We start from the raw sequence: 22,967 nt of genomic DNA, 5'->3' as shown, positions 1-22,967 counted from the left end.
AGGCTTTGGTGAGATCAATGAAAGCAACGGAAAGGGGCATCTGTTGTTCGCGGCATTTCTCCTGTATCTGACGAAGGGAGAACAACATGTCAATGGTCGATCTCTCTGCTCGAAAGCCACACTGTGCCTCAGGGTAGACGCGCTCAGCCAGCTTCTGGAGCCTGTTTAAAGCGACTCGAGCAAAGACTTTCCCCACTATGCTGAGCAGGAAGATTCCACGGTAGTTGTTGCAGTCACCGTGGTCACCTTTGTTTTTATAGAGGATGATGATATTGGCATCGCGCATGTCCTGAGGTACTGCTCCCTTGTCCCAGCACAGGCAAAGCAGTTCATGTAGTGCTGAGAGTATAGCAGGCTTGGCACTCTTGATTATTTCAGGGGTAATGCTGTCCTTCCCAGGGCTTTTCCACTGGCTAGAGAATCAATGGCATCACTGAGTTCCGATTTTGTTGGCTGTACGTCCAGCTCATCCATGACTGGTAGAGGCTGGGTTGCATTGAGGGCAGTCTCAGTGGCAACATTCTCCCTGGAGTACAGTTCTAGGTAGTGCTCAACCCAGTGGTCCATTTGCTTGCGTTGGTCAGTGATTATGTCCCCTGATTTAGATTTGAGTGGGGCGATCTTCTTGATGGTTGGCCCAAAAGCTCTCTTAATGCCATCATACATTCGTCTGATGTTTCCGGTGTCTGAGGCCAGCTGAATATGACTGCTTAGGTGTTGCCAGTAGTCATTTGCACAGCGCCTGGCTGTTCTTTGTGCAGTGCTTCTGGCTGCTTTAAGTGCTACGGATGTTAACTCGCTGGGGGCTTTCTTGTAGTTCAACAGTGCAATGCGCTTAGCGGCTATGACAGGTTCCAGCTCTTCAGTATGAGATTGAAACCAGTCTGCATTATCTTCGCACGTTTGCCGTAGGTGGTCAAAGCTGACTCATAGATGGCGTCTCTGATGTGGCCCCACTTGGTCTCTGCATCCCCTGTGGGAGTGTTTTGAAGGGCTGTTACAAGTGAATTTAGAAATTTTTGTAACAGCTGTGGATGAGAAATTCTGCTCGTGTTGATGCGCGGGTGGCCCTTCTGCTTGGAATGATGCAACTTCTTTGGTCTGAGTCTAACCTTGCTGCACACCAGGGAGTGGTCGGTGTTGCAGTCCGCACTGTGGAAGCTGCGTGTGATTTGAACACTGTTTATGGAGGCTTGCCTTGTGACGATGAGGTCTGGCTGGTGTCAACGACGCGATCTTAGGTGCCTCCATGAAACCTGATGACAGGGTTTAGTGTGAAAGAACAAGTTGGTGATGCAGAGGTTATGATAGGTACACAATTCAAGCAGTCTCTGCCCATTCTCATTCATCCTTCCAACGCCATAGCGCCCAAGGCAGGAGGGCCATGAGTCATGGTCGGCCCCAACCCTGGCATTAAAGTCCCCCAGCAGGAACAGGTGTTCAGTATTGGGGATGCTACTAATGATATTATGGAGTTCCTCGTAGAACTGGTCTTTAGCTTCAGGTGGGGAGCAGTGTGTTGGAGCATAGATGCTGAGTAGGTGTACTGGACCAGAGGTGGTGAGCAGTCGGATGAACAGTATGCATTCCGAGCCATTTGAGGGAGGCTCTATCATGCTGAGCAAGGGGTTTCTGATGGCGAAGCCCACTCCATGCTGTCTTGGTTCTTCAGGATCCCTGCCCTGCCAGAAGAAGGTATAGTCTTGCTCTGCTAGAGATCCACTCGCGGGGAGGCGAGTCTCCTGAAGTGCTGCAATGTCTGTATTGATTCTACTGAGCTCGTTGTTAATGATGGCGGTCTTCCGAGAATCGTTGATTTGTGTCAGGTCTTCCGACAGGCCAGGACACATAGTTCTGATGTTCCAGCTTGCAAAACGAAAGGCTGGTACCTTCTTTCCTTTTTTCATGTTGTTTGGTGCAGTGTTGCAGTCCACTTTTCGGGCAATGACCCTGAGCTCCAAGCACCCATTGAAGCAGGTGGACTGTGGTGGGACAGAAGCTTATTGACCGGGGGCTGCCCGGTTTGAGGCGGGCGGTAGCTGTCCAGTGAGGTGCAATGACCTCTCCCACTAACAAAGGCAACCCATGGCGCCCAATCTCTACACCAATTTAGCTGGACTTATAACCCGTAACTGCTGCCTTCCGTGTTGTTTCAGTCGCTGTGAGGCGACTATGGAGTGACCTCTCCATGGCGCATGCCTGGGCGAATGTATGGAGGTTGAGAGTTGCCCAATCGTCAAAACCTCCCTCTCGGCCTTTCTGGTGGGGTCCAAAGGAGTGCAGAGCATGACGTTTGGCACCGGTATGGCTGCAGGAACTGCCGGAAACATGCCAAAGGTGACACATGACCGCCTACGGGGTTCCGCTCTGGATTTTCTGTTAGGGTTTACTCCCTTAGCCTTGGTCTCTCCCGAGATGCCCACAAGGCAGTGGGGTTGTTAGGGCCTCTACACAGGTGTAGGATGATGCCGGTGGGAGGAGGGGGTGCGAGGGGGAGGGGTGGAGGGAAGGCGGTGCGAGGGGGAGCTGGGAAGGGGGCTGTAAGGGGGTGGGGGGGTGCAGGGGAAGATGGTGCGTGGGGGGGGTGCTGGGAAGGGGTTGTGAGGGGGGAGGGGGGTGCGGGGGGGTTGAGCTGAGTGAGTGGAGTTGGGAAGGGGAAGTGGGGGGCGTGGAAGGGGAACGGGGGGAAAGTGGGTGCAGATAATAAGCCATTTCCTCAGTTCCCACCATCGACGCCTGGAAAGCTCATCCGCGTCCTTCAGGAGGTGAGCGACATTCTCGGGCGCCGGTACCAGCATTGCCGACAGTGCGCTGCAGATGCTCTCCGAGCCATCTCCCGCGGGCACTTTGAAGTTGCGGCCGAGGAGCCGTTTGTGGCTTTTTGCGTGTTCGGGGCTTCCCCTTTGTGATACTTATTTCCCTAGGATCCCACTGCTCCTTCTCTGCAATGGACTTATTGCACGCCGTGGCCGCGGACACTCTGGACGGTGTAGACAGCAGGATCGGAGATCAAAGTATCACCAGCTGTACTTTGCAGTTTCGTTTCGGTTATATTACTGGACTAGTAATCCAGGGCATATAATATCAAATCCCACCATGGTCATTTCATAATTTGAATTCAGCTTTTTGAAAAGATCTTGAAATGTTACCATTAAAAAGCTATCAGATTGTTATAAATACCCAACTGGTTCACTAATGTCCTTTAGGGAAGGGATTCTACCATCCTTACCCGGTCTGGCCTATATGTGATTGACTCTTAACTCTGCTGTGCAGTGGCCTAGCAATCCATTCAGTTATGGGCAACTAGGAATGGAGAATAAATGCCTGTGTCACCTATATCTCGAGAATGAATAAAACATTGTTTTTTAAAAAGCAGGCTGGTGTTGGAAGAGCAGAGGTACATAAATTTTTTATTAGTAACAAATACAGCACAGATATACTTTATTATTCTTGTGTTTTGTTTGGGTTATTGAGCACACGTTGCAGAGTCTTTCCTTCTGTCACTCCAGGACTTGGGCCACTGTGGGGTAATGAGATGACATGAGGCTCTTACTTTCAATTAAATATTCTTTTCTGGGCTTTGGTGGAACTGGCCTTCCTTAAAAAGCTCTGAGTACCCTATCATTTTCCAGCCAGAGATATTGATGTATAATGAGGAAAAGCAATCATGCCACTGACTGAAAAAAGTAATTTTGGCAACATTACACTGGCATCTTAGCATAAAACCTCTCGGGTAAGTCTATATTCATTTTAAAAACACTTACATAGATTGTACAGGACAGAAACAGGCCATTCGGCTCAACAGGGCTGTGCTGGTGTTTATGCTCCACACTCATCCTCCCACTCTCATTCATCTCACCCTATCTGCATATCACTCTATTCCTTTCTCCCTTGTGTATTTATCCAGCTTCCCCTTAAATGCATTCTCCTACACAAGCTGGCCCATCTTCACTTGCTTGAAATAATGTGCAAACAATCCATAGATGCTTACTGTGCGACATCCGTGCGTCAGGCTAAACTGATTTTTTTTAAATTTCCAAAATATATTTTATTCATAAAAATCTGTAAAAATTACATTGCCAAACAGTTTCCAAACAGCACCAAAAAATACAAACATTGCAAGGGAGATCAGTTTCCTTCAATACTGTCATGAGTTTCTTCCCAACCCTTCCGTTTCACAATTGTCATGTCAATTACAGTTTTACATTTACAGCAATTGAGAATATTAACGATACAGTTCGAGGGGTTTCCCATGGTTCCAGCCCCTCAGTCCAGCTTGGTGGGGGGACCTTACACTGTGGTCTTTCCCCATTGAGCCTTTGCTGCGGCTGCCCCAAGCTTTAGTGCGTCCCTCAGCACGTAGTCCTGGACCTTGGAATGTGCCAGTCTGCAACATTCGGTGGTGGACAACTCTTTGCGCTGGAAGACCAGCAAGTTTCGGGCAGACCAAAGGGCGTCTTTCACCGAATTGATAGTCCTCCAGCAGCAGTTGATGTTTGTCTCGGTGTGCGTCCCTGGGAACAGCCCGTAGAGCACAGACTCCTGTGTTACAGAGCTGCTTGGGATGAACCTCGACAAAAACCACTGCGTCAGGCTAAACTGATGAATTCTTAAAGGAAACTGCACTTTAACTTTGTTGCTATTTTAATTCGGAATCCGAGAGCCCGGTGTCTGTGAGCTGGTTCAGCACAGTCATGTAAATCTGACTTCCTTTCCCAGAAACTGACTCATAGACCCAGGAAAACACTGTTGCCACATTAAGGGAATTGTGGAATAAAAGCAAAATACTGCGGATGCTGGAAAGCTGAAATAAAAACAAGAAATGCTGGAAATACTCAGCAGGTCTGGCAGCATCTGTGGAGAGAGAAGCAGAGTTAACGTTTCAGGTCAGTGACCCTTCTTCAGAAATGGCAAATATTAGAAATGTGAAAGTTTTTAAGCAAGTAAAGCGGGGGTGGGGCAAGAGATAGCAAAGGAGAAGGTGTAGATAGGACAAGGTCACAGAATAGCTGACCAGAAGGTCATGGAGCAAAGGCAAACAATATGTTAATGGTGTGTTGAAAGACAAAGCATTAGTACAGATAGGGTGTTAACGGACTGAAAACTGAACAGCCGCAAGTACAAACACACAAACAAAACAGTGAGTAGGCAAACTGAACAAACTAATATAAAATAAAATAAACACAAAAAAAAAGAAAAAAGAAAAAATAACTAAAAATGAAAGTAAAAAGGGGGGCCCGTCATGCTCTGAAATTATTGAACTCGATGTTCAGTCCAGCAGGCTGTAGTGTGCCTAATCGGTAAATTAGATGCTGTTCCTCGAGCTTGCGTTGATGTTCACTGGAACACTGCAGCGATCCCAGAGTAGAGATGTGAGCATGAGAGCAGGGGGGAGTGTTGAAATGGCAAGGAACCGGAAGCTCGGAGTCCTGCTTGCGGACTGAGCGGAGGTGTTCCGCAAGTGGCCACCCAGTCTGCATTTGGTCTCCCCAGTGTAGAGGAGACCACATTGTGAGCAGCGAATACAGTATACTACATTGAAAGAAGTACAAGTAAATCGCTGCTTCACCTGAAAGGAGTGTTTGGGGCCTGGGACAGCGAGGAGAGAGGAGGTAAATGGACAGGTATTACACCTCCTGTGATTGCAGGGGAAGGTGCCGTGGGAAGGGGACGAGGTGGTGGGGATAATGGAGGAGTGGACCAGGGTGTCGCGGAGGGAACGGTCCCTTCGGAATGCTGACAGGAGAGGGGAGGGGAAGATGCATTTGGTAGTGGCATCACACTGGAGGTGGCGGAAATGGCGGAGGATGATCCTTTGGATATGGAGGCTGATGGGGTGGAAAGTGAGGACAAGGGGAACCCTGTTGCGGTTCTGGGAGGGAGGGGAAGGGGTGAGGGTAGAGGTGTGGGAAATGGGCCGGACACAGTTGAGGGCCCTGTCAACCGCAGTGGGGGGGGAATCCTCGGTTGAGGAAAAAGGAAGACATATCAGAAGCGCTGTCATGGAAGGTAGCATCATCAGAGCAGATGCGTCGGAGACGGAGAAACTGGGAGAATGGAATGGCGTTCTTACAGGAGGCAGGGTGTGAAGAAGTGTAGTCGAGGTAGCTGTGGGAGTTGGTGGGTTTATAATGGATATTAGTAGACAGTCTATCTCCAGAGATGGAGACAGAGAAGTCAAGGAAGGGAAGGGAAGTGTCGGAGATGGACCATGTAAAGGTGAGAGAAGGGTGGAAATTAGAAGCAAAGTTGATAAAGTTTTCCAGTTTGGGGCGGGAGCAGGAAACGCCACCAATACAGTCATCAATGTACCGGAAAAAGAGTTAGGGGAAGGGGCCTGAGTAGGACTGGAACAAGGAATGTTCAACATATCCCACAAAAAGACAGGCATAACTAGGACCCATGTGGGTGCCCATAGCAACACCTTTTACTTGAAGGAAGTGAGTGGAGTTGAAGGAGAAGTTGTTCAATGTGAGAACAAGTTCAGCCAGGTGGAGGAGGGTGGTGGTGGATGGGGACTGGTTGGGCCTCTGTTCAAGGAAGAAGTGAAGGGAATTGTGGATTTGGAGCTTAAAGTTGGGAGCTGCCTCTTAAACCCCCAATCCGAGCACCAACTCCAACACAACAGCAGCTCATTTTTTAATCCTCGGTCATCCTGAGAAGATACCCTGGACACCCACTTTGTACTTTTCTCTATCATTCTTCGAGATGTGGGTGTCACTGGCAAGATCACCATTTATTGCCCATCCCTAATTGTACTTGAGAAGGTGGTGGTGAACTGTCTTCTTGACCCCTTGCAGTCCATGTGGTATATAGGTACACTCAGAGTGCTGTTAGGGAGTGAGTTGCACGATTTTGATCCAGCGACAGTGGAGGAACAGCGATATAGTTCCAAGTCAGGATGGTGTGTGGCTTGGGGGGGAACTTGCAGGTGGTGGTGTTCCCACACATCCGCTGCCCTGGTCCTTCTAGGTGGTAGAGGTTGTGGGTTTGGAAGGTGCTGTTAAAGGAGCCTTGGTGAGTTGCAGCAGTGCATCTTATAGATGGTACACATTGCTGCCACTGTGTGTCAGTGGTGGAGGGAGTGAATGTTGAAGGTGGTGGATGGGGTGCTGATCAAGCAGGCTGCCTTGTCCTTGATGTTGTTGAAGCTGCACCCATCCGAGCAAGTTGAAAGTATTCCATCACACTCCTGACTTGTGCCTTGTAGATGGTGGACAGGCTTTGGGGAGTCAGGAGGTGAGTTACTCACTGCAGGATTTCCAGCCACTGACCTACTCTTGTAGCCACAGTATTTATGTGGCTGTCCCAGTTAACTTTCTGGTCAATGGTGACCCCCCCCCCTCAGGATGTTGATGATGGGGGATTCAGTGATGGTAACAATGTTGAATATCAAGTGAAGGTGGTTAGATTATCACTTGTTGGAGATGATCATTGCCTGGCACTTGTGTGGTGCGAATGTTACTTGCAACTTATGACCCCAAACCTGGATGTTTTTCAGGTCTTGATGCCTGGAGGCATGGACTGCTTCAGTATTTGAGGAGTTGCAAATGGAACTGAACACTGTGCAATCATCAGCAAACATCCCCACTTCTGATCTTATGATGGAGGGAAGGTCATTGATGAAACAGCTGAAGATGGTTGTGCCCAGGACACTACCCTGAGGAACTCCTGCTGCAACGAGCTGGGGCTGAGGTGATTGGCCTCCAACAACTATAACGATCTTCCTTTGTGCTAGGTATGACTCCAACCAGTGGAGAGTTTCCTCCCTATTCCTATTGACTTCAATTTTGCTTGGGCCCCGTGATGCCACACCTGGTCAAAACCTGCCTTGATGTCAAGGGCAGTCACTGTCACCTCACCTCACCTCTGGAATTCTGCTGTTTTGTCCATTTTTGGACCAAGGCTGTAATAAGGTCTGGAGCTGAGTGGTCCTGTTGCTCTGGCCAAGATCAGTTGTCAAGCTGTAGTGTTGTTTCATGCACTGTACTGCTTTTTACAGTCCTCAAGCGGTTAAGCTGTGAGAGCGGAATGCAGCAGTTATTTCAATTTAAAGCATCCTGCACCCTTATTAAATAAAGCCCTTAGCCTTGGCAGCTGGCTCTATTTGCTCAGTTGCTGAATCTTAGTTCCTGATTGCTCCCTGTTGCAGAAGGACAAACACAGGTACAATAACACACATTACACCCTGTGAAACAATGGCTCTAACTGGACGACAGGACCACAGCGATGATGCTAGTTGAGTGTTCCTGTTTAATGACAAAGGTTTGGGCAAGCACAATGTGTTGGTCAGGAACCGCACTTGAAAGTTCATTAAAGCTGCTCTTATATTGAATTTGGCAGGATCCCAACAGCTCTATGTCTCCATATTATAAAGACGATATTGAGGCACTAGAGAAGGTGAAAAAGGATTTATAAGAGTGATACCAGAATTGAAAGGTTATAATTGTCAGGAAAGAAAGAAGAAAGAAAGACTTTCATGCCCTCCGGATGTCCTACAATGCTTGACAACCAATGACGTACTTTATATATATGATATAGCTGAGCATTTTGTTATACTGCCTCTCTGCTGCCCTCTCTGTTGGGGAGGTGCAAATAAAAGTTCAACAATGGCCACTTACAGTATTACCTCGTGTTAGATTAGCTCCGTGAATACACAGCAGTACTTATGAACTGTAGTCACTTGTAATGTCAGAGACACAGCAGCTAAACAGGCGAGAGTCTATTCAATTTCCTCTTCAAAAGAGTAGGCCGAGGGGTGACCTGATAGAAGTCTTTAAGATTCTGAAAGGGTTTGATAGGGTAGACGTGGAGAAGATGTTTCCACTTGCAGAGGAGACCAGAATTTTGGGCCATAAATATAAGAAAGTCACTCATAAATCCAGTAGGGAAATCAGGAGAAACCTCTTCACCCAGAGAGTGGTGAGAATGTGGAACTCACTGCCACAGGAGTAGAATTGAGGTGAATAGTATAGATACCTTTAAGGGGAAGCTAGATAAATACATGAGGGACAAAGGAATAAAAGGACATGTTGATAGGAGTTGGATGAAGTAGGTTAGAAGAAACTGATGTGGAGCATGATTCTTGAGTGCCATCAAACAGCCTTTTATTTCTCAACTCCCCCAGTTTTCAAACAAAAGGCTGGAAGAAATTGATTTTTTTTTTTAACTGCTCCGATGATTTTCTTTCTCCTGGGGTGTCCTGGAGAATCCAGGGCAATCCTGGAGGTCTGCAACCCTGCATCAGCTGCATCAGAGTCACGTGTTGTGAGCGGACACCGCAATGTCAATGAAAACTTGGCCATGGTGAGGGAGATCAGCATTGGATCACTTTCCATTTTGCCTGCGTGTCATGCTGAAATCCCAGAGTATCATTACTGTCCTCTATCAGGCTTTGAGATGTTGATAAGCATGGCAGTGACTACACTGGTAAGGTTCCCACTGAACAATTACAGTCTGTAGTGTAATGTAATATAGGGTTGTTACTGGACAGAATATGTAAGTAGACTGTGAGCATCATCACAGGAAGTGATGTAATCTGTACAGAACCTTGTGAAGAGTTGTCGAGGAAACCTTAGATGCAAGACGCATTCAATAAACTGTTATTTTAACCGTCAGACTCACTGCTCTCTAATTGTAATAGCAAATGAACTAATCAGACAGGTTTTCTTAGGTTTAAACAAGAACGATGTAAGTTTATTAGCCTTATCACTCTAGCTCGGTTAAAAATTACTGAACTATGCACGCAACCAGGCTAGCATGCACAAGAGAGAAACGCACACACATATAGATACAGAGGGGAAGAAAGAATTGGGGGGGTTGGGATGTTGAATTGGGGGGTTGGCAATAAATAGAATTCGGTTACTGGATGGTCATATCCTTGATACAATGTCCTCAATTGAAGTTACGGCCTTGGAGTTCTCGCTGGGGCCCGGTGCACAATTTCCAACTTTCTTCTCTGGTACCAGAAGGCTGATGAGGTGCTCTGTCTTGAGGCTTAAACTGCTACTGTGGGTCCCTGGGACTTTGCTTGAGAGAGAGACAGAGAGAGAGGTGCTTTCTCCTTTGAGTTTAGTTGCAGTCTGTTACCTTTCTGTGAGGCACAATTCAAACAGTGCCCAGTCTGGCCAGCAGATAAGTCATGTGACCATCTCTTTGTTTGAAATAGCAACTTCTCAGAGGGTTGTTGGACTTCAGAGTCTTCCAGACACTCAGTGGGGGTGGTCACGGGTGGGGGGTGATGGTGGAGGTTTGTCTCTTACAAAGTCAATGGCTCTCAATGTCTTTTGATCATCACTATTGACAAAACCCATCTCGCTAATTGAATCAGTGAGCACTCCCATTGTCTCCCTATGCAACTGTCTCTCAGAATGCAAATATGCAACCATGTTTTCAGCTGGTTAGCTCTGTTGTTCTTCTTTTAAACAAGTTATGTGCAATGTCCAGTAAAAAAGGTTCAAGTAGTGTTCCATATGACAAAATTAATATGTTTCATTTGGCAGGTGTGATTTCCGTCATACTGCATATCTCTGTTCGGTTTCAGTTAAAGACGAGAAGCAAAATACAGAGGTCTGCGTTTTCCATCCTTCTGGTCTTGAAACAAGACTGCACCTAAATCCTGTTGCTGGTGCATCTGCTGCAATTATGGTCGCTAGCTCTGGATCACAGTGCACTAATACCTCTGACGAAGTTAACATCTTTTTGATTTTCTCAAAGGATTTTTTCTGGCTTTCTCCCCAATACCACATATAACTGCTCTTTAGTAGTTGTCGCAAGAGATTGTTTATAGTAACTAAATTTGGTAAGAGTTTCCCGACCTGTTTCACCATTCCCATGAAACTTTGTAGTTCTGTTATGTTCTTTGGTTCTGGAAAATCTTTTATTGCCTTCATCTTCTGTGGATCTGCCTTGATGTCTGACCCATCAATTATGTGACCAAGGAGCCTCATTGTTGTCTGCGAAAATACACGCTTTTCATTCAACATGAGACCTGCTTCTTCTAGTTTTTGTAATACTGCTATCACCCTTGTGTTGTGTACCTTTTGGTTTGCTCCGTGAATTAGGACGTTGTCCATGTGACAGATTATCCCCTTGAAACCTTCCAGGATCCTTTACACATTCTTTGAAAGATCTCAGTTGCTGATGGTATACCAAATGGTAACCAGCTGAAACAGAATCTTCCAAATGGTGTTCTAAATGTTGTCAACAATTGAGACTCTTCGTCCAAAGGTATCTGCCAAAACCCACTGTTTGCGTCTAATTCATAAATATTGAGCTTTTTCCCAGTTTTGCCAAACTTTCATCCACTGATGCCATTGGGTGGATCTCTCTCTATTGCTTCGTTGAGTGAGGTCTCCACAGATTTCTTATGGATCCATTTGGTTTCTTTACTGGAACCATATCAGAGCACCATTTAGTAGGTTTAATGATTGCTGATTCCTTTGTTCTGCATTGTTTCAATTTCTTGTTTAAACCTTTTCCAGGAGTGGGTGCGGGACCTTTCTCTGGCTCTGCCTCTTTTCTCAGAGTGATGTGATATTCTGTTTTTAATTTTCCCAATCCTCTAAATAGCTTTGGGAATTCAGCCCTAAAATCTCTTGGCTGCTTCTCTTTTCCCTTAATCTTTTCTACCCTACATTTTTTTTTAATTATTTCCAAAATATACTTTATTCATAAAAATCTGTAAAAATTACATTGCCAAACAGTACCAAAAAATACAAACATTGCAAGGGAGATCAGTTTCCTTCTATACTATCATGAGTTTCTTCACAACCCTTCCATTTCACAATTGTCATGCCAATTACAGTTTTACATTTACAGCAAATTAAAATATTAACGATACAGTTCGAGGGGTTTCCCATGGATCCAGCCCCTCAGTTCAGCTTGGTGGGGGGACCTTACACTGTGGTCTTTCCCCATTGAGCCTTTGCTGCGGCTGCCCCAAGCTTTAGTGCATCCCTCAGCACGTAGTCCTGGACCTTGGAATGTGCCAGTCTGCAACATTTGGTGGTGGACAACTCTTTGCGCTGGAAGACCAGCAAGTTTCGGGCAGACCAAAGGGGATCTTTCACCGAATTGATAGTCCTCCAGCAGCAGTTGATGTTTGTCTCAGTGTGCGTCCCTGGGAACAGCCCGTAGAGCACAGACTCCTGTGTTACAGAGCTGCTTGGGATGAAGCTCGACAAAAACCACTGCATCTCTTTCCACACCTGCTTTGCGAAGACACATTCTAGGAGGAGGTGGGCGACCGTCTCTTCCCCACCACAGCCACCGTGGGGGCATTGTGCGGAGGGGGCGAGACTTCGGGTGTGCATGAAGGATCTGACGGGGAGGGCCCTTCTCACCACCAGCCAACTACGTCTTGGTGCTTGTTTGAAAGTTCTGGTGATGAGGCATTCCGCCAAATGACTTTGACGGTCTGCTTGGGGAACCATCCGACAGGATCCACCGTCTCCTTTTCCCGTAGGGCCTTGAGGACATTCCATGCAGACCACTGCCTGATGGATCAGTGGTCAAAGGTGTTTTCCCGCAGAAACTGCTCCACGAAGGTAGGTGGTACGGCACGGCCCAACTGCATGGGGTGTTCCGCGGCAATGTGACCAGGCCCATCCTTCGCAACACCGGGGACAGATAGAACCTCAGCACGTAGTGACACTTGGAGTTTACATACTGGAGGTCTACACACAGCTTGATGCAGCCGCACACGAAGGTGGTCATCAGGATGAGGGCCACGTTGGGTACATTTTTCCCGCCCTTGTCCAGAGATTTGAACATCGTGTCCCTCCGGACCCGGTCCATTTTAGATCCCCAGATGAAGCGGAAAATGGCTCGGGTGACCGCCACAGCGCAGGAGTGGGGTATGGGCCAGACCTGCGCCACGTACAGCAACTACGTGAGAGCCTCGCACCTGATGACCAGGTTCTTACCCACAATGGAGAGAGATCGCTGCCCCCACATGCCCAACTTTTGTCATACCTTGGCTACTCGCTCCTCCCAGGTTTTGGTGCACGCCCCGGCCCTTCCGAACCATATCCCCAGCACCTTCAGGTAATCTGACCTGACGGTGAAGGGGACAAAGGATCGGTCAGCCCAGTTCCCAAAGAACATGGCCTCGCTCTTGCCGTGGTTAACTTTGGCTCCCGAGGCCAGTTCGAACTGGTCGCAGATGCTCATCAGTCTGCGCACGGACAGCGGATCCGAGCAGAAGACGGCGACGTCATCCATGTACAGGGAGGTTTTAACCTGAGTGCCTCCGCTGCCTGGGATTGTCACCCCTCTTATGCTCGCATCCTTCCTAATAGACTCAGCAAAGGGTTCAATACAGCAAACAAACAAGACAGGGGAGAGAGGACAGCCCTGTCTGACTCCAGATTTGATCGGGAAACTTTCCGATTCCCACCCGTTGATTGACACTGCGCTACTGATGTTTGTGTAGAGCAGTTGGATCCAATTGCAGATTCCCTCCCCAAACCCCATTTTGGAAAGCACATCCATCATGTAGGAGTGCGATATCCTGTCAAAAGCCTTCTCCTGGTCCAGGCTGATGAGGCAGGTGTCCACCCTCCTGTCCCGTACATAGGCGATCGTATCCCTGAGTAGCGCGAGACTATCAGAGATCTTCCTGCCGGGTACAGTACAGGTCTGATTGGGGTGGATCACCAACTCTGGCTATGACTTTGGACAGAATCTTGTAGTCAACATTAAGCATTTCTACCCTACATAACAGTTGTAGGTCGATGCAAGCCTTCCTGCTGAGTAATGAATAACCCTGGTTATATACAGCATTTCGGGCACCTCTTTATTGCTGTATCTCAGTTTCCCTGTAACTTTCAGCTCTATGCCTCCAGGCCCAAAAAACTTCTTGTTTGTTGTTCTAACGCACCCCTTCTTTAACCATGATTCCTTATCAGGTAGAACAGAAACCTCTGCTCCTGTGTCGATCTCAAAGCTAGTTTGATTTTTTCCGACCATGATATCTGCTGTCCAGCAATTTTCATTGGCTCCTTTTATTTCTCCTAAGAAAGGAGTTTCAATCGTCTGCTCATCTTGTACCTCGTCTATTCTCCGATTTAAAAGATTTGTCTCTTTGCTGGTTTGCAGCATTTGCTTCTTGCTGCAACACATCGACTGGAAATGTCCCCTTTTCTAATGTAGGAAACATTCCGCCTCCCTGGCTGGGCAATTTTCCCGCCGGTGCCTCTCTCGGCCGCACCTGCTGCAATTCAGTGCTGCCACCTCTGGATGCTTTTCCCGCCTTTCAGGCTTTCTGATGCCGTTCCTTTCTGTTTTTATTAAACTCCATTGAGTTTAATGCCTTGAGATCAGACTCTCCCTGTCCCCTCGACCCACAGGTTGGTTGAATTTTCTAACCTCCGCATGTCTGCTCAACTGAATGACTTTTTGTAAACTCAAGTCTTCCCTCGACTGTAGCTGATCTGACCACATGGTTCATAACCCCGACTACCTTTCTATCTTGAATGAACTCCTCACGCAAGCTTCCATACTCGCAGCCTTCTGTGATCTTGTCTACCTCATTAAGAAATGAAGCAATGCTCTCCCCTTTTCTCTGGATGTGCTTATTAAACATTCCCCGTTCAACGATAATTTTTTTCCTGATCTTGAAATACTCTTCCAAAGCTTTTATAACTTCAGTATAAGTAGTTTGCCTCTCATTGATTCCTTGAGTTATAAGAATGCTGTCTGCACACTCCCCCATGGCGTATAACAATGTACTGACCTGCTCCTTGTCTGGTCTCTGTGCTAACGACACCTCTCAAACCTCCGGACCCATTTCGGCCACACCTTGGTTCGGACCTGCTACCCGCAATGAAATTTCCATCTTCTTCTGTTTTTCGATGTTTTTGTTTCTTCTCTTTTACGATTGCTTTTCCGCTGCCATCATGTAACACCCGGGTTACTCTACTCTTTGTACCGAATAAAGATATTAGTCTGTGGGTTAAGATACCTGGAGTTTATTTACAACTGACTAGCATAGATAGCTGCCACTACAATACTCCTCACATGAGGTTCTGTACAATCTGTGACATCACGCCCTGTAATGATGCTTACAGTCTATTGACATACCTACCCATCGACAACCCACATCAGATTATATTACAGGGAGTGGTGGAAAGCAGTAGCTGCCCTGAAGGCATATACGGTCTCTTCTGCTCCTGGACCACCTTCTTGAGGCTGCATTGGTAGAATTGCTTGAGCACCTCTCAGGGAGGTGGAGGGTGGGGGAAATCAGCCAGGGTTTCCGCTCCTGATCTGCACCCAGTGGCATCCAGCTGACAAATTGCATGCATGTAGGTGTCGGAGCAATCAGAGTAGACTGTGATGGCTCACATAGTTGAGCAGCCCATCTAAATCATCACCCTTTGGGATCTGGCTGTGGCAATGGCAGGTTGCCTTCAGGAGAGAAAACTCCACAACAATGGCGTGAGCAGTTTAGAAGCATGTTGTGAAAGTGTTATGCGAAAGCATGAAACAAAACTAGTGACAGAAACAAACTTCTTAGTCAGCATCAAGACACTCATTAGGGCTGTTGCTGGCATAAAGAGATAAGGAGGCCCAAAGAAGGTGTCGGAGCAATCAGAGTAGACTGTGATGGCTCACATAGTTGAGCAGCCCATCTAAATCATCACCCTTTGGGATCTGGCTGTGGCAATGGCAGGTTGCCTTCAGGAGAGAAAACTCCACAACAATGGCGTGAGCAGTTTAGAAGCATGTTGTGAAAGTGTTATGCGAAAGCATGAAACAAAACTAGTGACAGAAACAAACTTCTTAGTCAGCATCAAGACACTCATTAGGGCTGTTGCTGGCATAAAGGGTGCAGTTCTAGCAGAGAGATCAGCCCCAGCTGACTCTGACCAACACTTGCTGCCGGGCACTGAGCTGTGAGCAACAGCATACTGCCCTCTTCTGGGCCTTGAAGCTGCAACTTGCCTCAGTAATCACCATGTTTATTGCAGCCTGAGTGAACACTGCTGTCTGGTGTTGTTGCTTGTGTTCACATGCTGTGCCTCTGACAGGTTTTTTTAAATGGTCATTTGTAGGATGTCACTTATTGCCCATCCCTAATTGCCCTTAAACTGAGTGGCTTGCCATTTCAGAGAGCAGTTAAGTATCAACCACATGGCTGTGGGTCTGGAGTCACAGACCAGACCAGGTAAGGACAGTAGATTTCCATCTCTAACCAGATGGGTTTTTAACAACAATTGACAATGGCTTCATAATCACCATTAGACTAGCTCCCAGATTAATTAAATTCAAATTTCACCATCTGCTACGGTGGGATTTGAACCCATGTCCCCAGAGAAATACCCTAGGTTTCTAGTGCAGTGACAATACCACTACACCACACCTTCCCCCAGTGGCTGAGGGGCCAATCTCAGGCAAGCCCTTAAAGGGAAGCCCAGGAGCTGATGATGGCCACAACAGCGAGTTATCTTATAGTGTGCAGCTCTCTTTTTTACTCTGATCTGTGAGCTGCTGAAACGATCTGGAAAAAATCTAGATCTAGATCATCATTCAAATTTGGCTTAAATTTCTGGAGTTATCTCAACATCAAGATCAGGAAGATCTCGGACTACACTGGTTGTAATGTAAGACTCAACTTCTGTCTGAATTGCTGCTCTGTTGTGATCTTTAAAGTAGCTCTGATCAGTTCACTGCCCTTCCCCCACCACTGATATGATCAAGAGACTTCAGTCTCCTGCTGACCCTGTGACTGGCCACTGCTTCAGTCTTTTCCAGGCCAGAAAATCACTCAGCTGTGCTGAGTTCACTCCTAAGCGACCGATAGTCATCTCAGATTGACCACCTGAGGGCGCAGTAGCTGGAGGGTTTGGGGATGGAGGTGGCAACCTGGAGGCAGGAAGCAGTGACTTGGAGTTGCTCCCTTCACACACTTGGAGGACACTTGTGGCCTCTGGAGGTGAAACCTCAGGAATTTGTGCCAGTCAGAAACGGGGCTAGCCAAACTCTCAACAGCTGGAGGGGAGAGAGGAGGTGTTCAGAGTCTGGCTTTGGGCTGGGTTCAGGTCCCAGGGAAGTGGGAGGAGGTGTTTGAATTGGCTTGGGCACCACAACATCTGCTGATCAGATTTTAGTTGATTGAGAGAGTAGCTCCCCACTGGGAACAAACCTTCCTGATATCGGGACAATAAATCGACATCAGAGCAGCTATCACTGAAATAGAAATAAAGAAAAAGAGAAGTAAATAAGGCCGTATCTTTTGAATAAAAAATAAATGGAGAGAGTATATCAAGATAAGCACAGACAGAAACACTTGCTATTCAACAGCCTTCAGGCCTGCTAATACAAAGGAACACATCTCGATGATACAAATCAACATGAAACTGAAGAAACCAGAGACTGCCTCTATATAGATAATTTTTCTCATCTTGTCATCGTTTTACAAATACATTTTGAAACTGAGATGACCAATGATTAATTTATTCTTAAACAGCTATTTATCTTCTTTGCTGAAAGGCTCTTTGCTTCTCCATTCAGCCCCTGACCTTTTCACTGAACTCCTGACTGCTGCAGTCACCAAAATAACATGTTGCATTGAAACGTAATTTAAAATGCACATCACCGGAAATCAACATATTTATTTTAAAAGTGCTTGTGACACGATGTGGTTTTCTCGAGTGCCGTAACTCAGTGTGGAGCTCGTGAATAATTAAACTGATGTGTCAGGATCAAAACCTTAATTCAGGTGATGCATAATAAAGCTCTGTTATCAGCAGCCTGAAGGAAGAAGATGGCTCGGTAACGTCTTCGCGATCCGACATACTAAGGATCAGCAAACCCTTTTATGCTGGGCTGTATGATGTGAAGCCCACGAACAGCAGAGCCTCCCAAACCTTCCTGTCATCTATCACGGAGGTGTTAGATGACAGCATGTGGGAGAGACTGGACAAGCCACTAACTCTGGACGAGCTGACAAAGGCTGTCGAGTTCTTCGAGACGAGTAAAACTCCCAGAAGCGATGGCTTACCGGTCGAGTTGGACTCGGCCCTGTGGGACTGGGTCGGCTCGGACCTGCTGGAAGTATACGAGAGTATGCTCCTGGCCGGCAGCATGTCAGAATCCATGAGGAAAGGCATCATCACCCTCATCTACAAGCGGAAGGGGGAGAGGGCAGAAATCAGAAATTGGCGGCCCATGTCACTGCTTAATGTTGACTACAAGATTCTGTCCAAAGTCATAGCCAGTCGAGTCAAGTCTGCTCTGGAGTTGGTGATTCACCCTGACCAGACCTGTACTGTACCCGGCAGGAAGATCTCTGATAGTCTCGCGCTACTCAGGGATACGATCGCCTACGTACGGGACAGGAGGGTGGACACCTGCCTCATCAGCCTGGACCAGGAGAAGGCTTTTGACAGGATATCGCACACCGACATGATGGACTTGCTTTCCAAAATGGGGTTTGGGGAGGGAATCTGCAATTGGAACAAACTGCTCTACACAAACATCAGTAGCGCAGTTTCAATCAATGGGTAAGAATCATAAAGTTTCCCGATCCAATCTGGAGTCAGACAGGGCTGTCTTCTGTCCCCGGTCTTGTTTGTTTGCTGTATTGAACCCTTTGCTGAGTCTATTAGGAAGGATGCGAGCATAAGAGGGGTGACAATCCCAGGCAGTGGAGGCACTCAGGTTAAAACCTCCCTGTACATGGATGACGTCGCCGTCTTCTGCTCGGAACCGCTGTCCGTTCGCAGACTGATGAGCATCTGCGACCAGTTCGAACTGGCCTTGGGGGCCAAAGTTAACCACGGCAAGAGCGAGGCCATGTTCTTTGGGAACTGGGCTGACCGATCCTTTGTCCCCTTTACCGTCAGGTCAGACTACCTGAAGGTGCTGGGGATATGATTTGGAAGGGCTGGGGCGTGCACCAAAACCTGGGAGGAGCGAAAAGCCAGGGTACAACGCAAACTGAGCATGTGGGAGCAGCACCTTCAGGTAGTCTGACCTGACAGTGAAGAGGACAAAGGATCGGTCAGCCCAGTTCCCAAAGAACATGGCCTCGCTCTTGCCGCGATTTACATTGGCTCCCAAACTTTCAAACAAGCACCAAGATGCAGCTTGGCTGGTGGTGAGAAGAGCCCTCCCCGTCAGATCCTTCCTGCACGCCCGAAGTCTCAACCCCCCACCCCCCCCCAGCACAATGCCCCCGCGGTGGCTGTGGTGGGGAAGAGACGGTTGCCCACCTCCTTCTGGAATGTGTCTTTGCAAAGCAGGTGTAGAAAGAGATGCAGTGGTTTTTGTCGAGGTTCATCCCAAGCAGCTCTGTAACACAGGAGTCTGTGCTCTACGGGCTGTTCCCAGGGACGCACACCGAGACAAACATCAACTGCTGCTGGAGGACTATCAATTCGGTGAAAGACGCCCTTTGGTCTGCCCGAAACTTGCTGGTCTTCCAGCGCAAAGAGTTGCCCACGACCGAGTGTTGCAGACTGGCACATTCCAAGGTCCGGGACTACGTGCTGAGGGACGCACTAAAGCTTGGGGCAGCCGCAGCAAAGGCTCAATGGGGAAAGACCACAGTGTAAGGTCCCCCCACCAAGCTGAACTGAGGGGCTGGATCCATGGGAAACCCCTCGAACTGTATCGGGAAAATTGTGTGTGCTGTAAAATGCAAATATGTATATGGCATGACAAATGAAATGGAAGGGCTGTGAGGCAACTCATGATTGTATTGATGGAAACTGATCACCTTTGCACTGTTTGTAATTTTTGACTTGGTGCTGTTAGAAACTGTTTTGTTATGTATTTTTTTACAGATTTTTATGAATAAAGTATATTTTGGAAATTAAAAAAAAATTGACGACACTTCAAAAGTCTCTCTGCTCAACAACACTCCCCAGGGCCCTGCCATTCACTGTATATGTCCTGCCCTGGTTTAACTTCCCAAAATGCATCACTTCGCACTTGTCTGCATTAAATACCATTTGCTAATCCCTTTCCCACTTTCCCAGTTGATCTCTATTCTGTTGTAACCTTAGACAACCTTCTTCACTGTCCACTATACCACCAATTCATTCCTTCACAAAGTCATCCGGGATAAAATCCCACTGATCCATTGGCCCAGAATTATATTGATCCGCAGCATGACATTCTTCTTCTTTGGCCTCCTTGTCTCGAGAGACAATGGGTAAGCGACTAGAGGTGGTCAGTGGTTTGTGAAGCAGCGCCTGGAGTGGCTATAAAGGCCAATTCTAGAGTGACAGACTCTTCCACAGGTGCTGCAGGTAAAATTGGCTGTCGGGGCTGTTACACAGTTGGCTCTCCCCTTGCACTTCTGTCTTTTTTCCTGCCAACTGCTAAGTCTCTTCGACTCGCCACACTTTAGCCCCGCCTTTATGACTGCCCGCCAGCTCTGGCGAACGCTGGCAACTGACTCCCAAGACTTGTGATCAATGTCACAGGACTTCATGTCCCGTTTGCAGACGTCTTTAAAGCGGAGACATGGACAGCCGGTGGGTCTGATACCAGTGGCGAGCTCACTGTACAATGTGTCTTTGGGGATCCTGCCATCTTCCATGCGGCTCACTTGGCCAAGCCATCTCAAGCGCTGCTGGCTCAGTAGGGTGTATATGCTGGGGATGTTGGCTGCCTCGACGACTTCTGTGTTGGAGATACGGTCCTGCCACCTGATGCCAAGGATCCTCCGGAGGCAGCGAAGATGGAATGAATTGAGACGTCGCTCTTGGCTGACATACGTTGTCGTAGAGCAAGGTACTGAGGACACAGGCTTGATACACTCAGACTTTTGTGTTCCGTGTCAGTGCGCCATTTCCCCACACTCTCTTGGCCAGTCTGGACATAGCAGCGGACATTACGCTAAAGGGAATCACACTATATTGCACTGGGTATTAATTGAGGTTGCTGTGTCATTCTGCACAAACTGACCTTGTACAAGATAGAAACACATACATCCAGAGTATGTCATTGTTCTGTACTGAACCACATTGATCTAGAGCGCTATGGACATGGTACAGAGAAATCACATCGCTCCAGAACCAAAGTGCCCTTTAGAAATGCTTTTGATAAGGTTCCACTTTAACAATTAATGAATAGGAAATGAGACTGCGAAGCTGGATGGAAAATTAGCTTTGAAAGAAAAAGAAAAACTGAGGCAGCGACCATAAATGAGAACTTTACAGACTGGACAGAACTATCCCAGGGCTTGGCCATGGGATCCTTGCTGTTTTTAACATACAGTAAAGATTCAGAGAAGGGGATGAGGAACAACTTCCACAAATGTCCAGACAACACTGGAATAGGAAAACAGACAAACCGTGAGAAACAGTACAACCGTTTATAAGGATTGGGACTGTTAATGTGACTGAAACTATAGACAGTGTTTGCATTGATAGTTTGCCACTTGTCCATGAATGAATCAGGAAAGAGAGAGAGAAACAGCAACATCAGCTGGAGAGAGAGAAAAACACAATCTGGGGAAGGAGAGAGAAGCACACACTGGGGAGGGAGGGAGAGAGAAGCACACACTGGGAGAGGAAGGGAGAGAGAAGCACACACTGGAAGAGGGAGGGAGAGAGAAGCACACACTGGGAGAGGGAGGGTTCACATTGATGTGTGATGTGGGTTATTGTATAATCTGTTTTGCTCTGGGAATCGGGAAGCTTTGCTGCTTCTCCCTCAGGACTGAGTCTCACCTCCCTGAAGCTGAGTTTCCACGGTGGGGCGTTGGAGTCAGTGAATTGAATTAGGTTTGGTTTCTTTTGTTTTTCTAACTTGCCGTGTATTGTAATAAAAATGCTGTCTATTATTGGTATATTATTGGTATTATTCATTGATTGATACTGTTGAACCATCAAAGGAGTATTTTTGATTTAAAGATGACTTATCCTTAAATATTTAATCTATAAATTGTGTTCATCATCTCACTCTCAAAAACAAAAGTAAACCACACTTTAGGAAGGATGTGAGGTCCTTGAGAGGGTGCAGAGGAGATTTACCAGAATGATTCCAGAGATGGGGAATTTTATCTCCAAGGTTAGGTTGGAGAAGTTGGGATTGTTTTCTTTGGAACAAAGATTGAGGGGAGATTCGATAACGGGGTACAAGATTCTGACAGGTTTGGGTAAAGTAGACAAGGAAAAGGTGATCCCATTAACTGATGTACAAAGACTCCTCTACATTGGGGAGACCAAACGCAGATTAGGTGACCACTTTGTGGAACACCACCGCTCAGTCCGAAAGCATGACCCCGAGCTTCCGGTTGCTTGCCATTTCAACACTCCCCCCTGCTCTCATGCCAACATTTCTGTCTTTAGCCTGCTCCAGTGTTCCAGTGAACATCAACGCAAGCCCGAGGAGCAGCTTTCGATTAGTCACTCGACAGCCTTAACATTGAGTTCAATAACTTCAGAGCATGACTGGCCTTTTTTTAATATTTTATTTTTTAACCATGTGCCTGCTTTTCATGTAGTCAGAGCTGCTCATTATTCCGCTATGAATAGTCTCTCTGGAACTAATGCTTTGTCTTTCAGCACAAGCATTAACACTCTCTTTGCCTTTGCCCCAGGACAGCTTTGTTGTTTAATCTCCCTCTGCCCCTATCAAACACCTTCCCCTTTGTTCTTTCCTCCACCCCCCCCCCTCCCCTTCACTGGCTTAAAACCTATTTTTTTTTCTAACCTTTGCCAGTTCTGATGAAAGTCACATACCTGAAACGTTAACTTTGCTTCTCTCTCCGCAGATGCTGCCAGACCTGCTGAGTATTTCCAGCACTTTTTGTTTTTGTTTCAGATTTCCAGCATCTGCAGTATTTTGCTTTTATTATATTGGGATAGAACAAGGACTGGATTCCTCTACCGAGAGCCAGCATGGACTTGATGGGCCGAATGGCCTCCTTCTGTGTCGTAATGACCCTATGACACTAACTAACTTATTCGGGGCTTGCTAATACTGAGATGCTGACGTAAGATAAA

The sequence above is a fragment of the Heterodontus francisci genome, chromosome 30 (assembly GCF_036365525.1).
Source record: "Heterodontus francisci isolate sHetFra1 chromosome 30, sHetFra1.hap1, whole genome shotgun sequence".
NCBI classification, from domain to species: domain Eukaryota; kingdom Metazoa; phylum Chordata; class Chondrichthyes; order Heterodontiformes; family Heterodontidae; genus Heterodontus; species Heterodontus francisci.
This window is presented reverse-complemented; position numbering follows the sequence as displayed.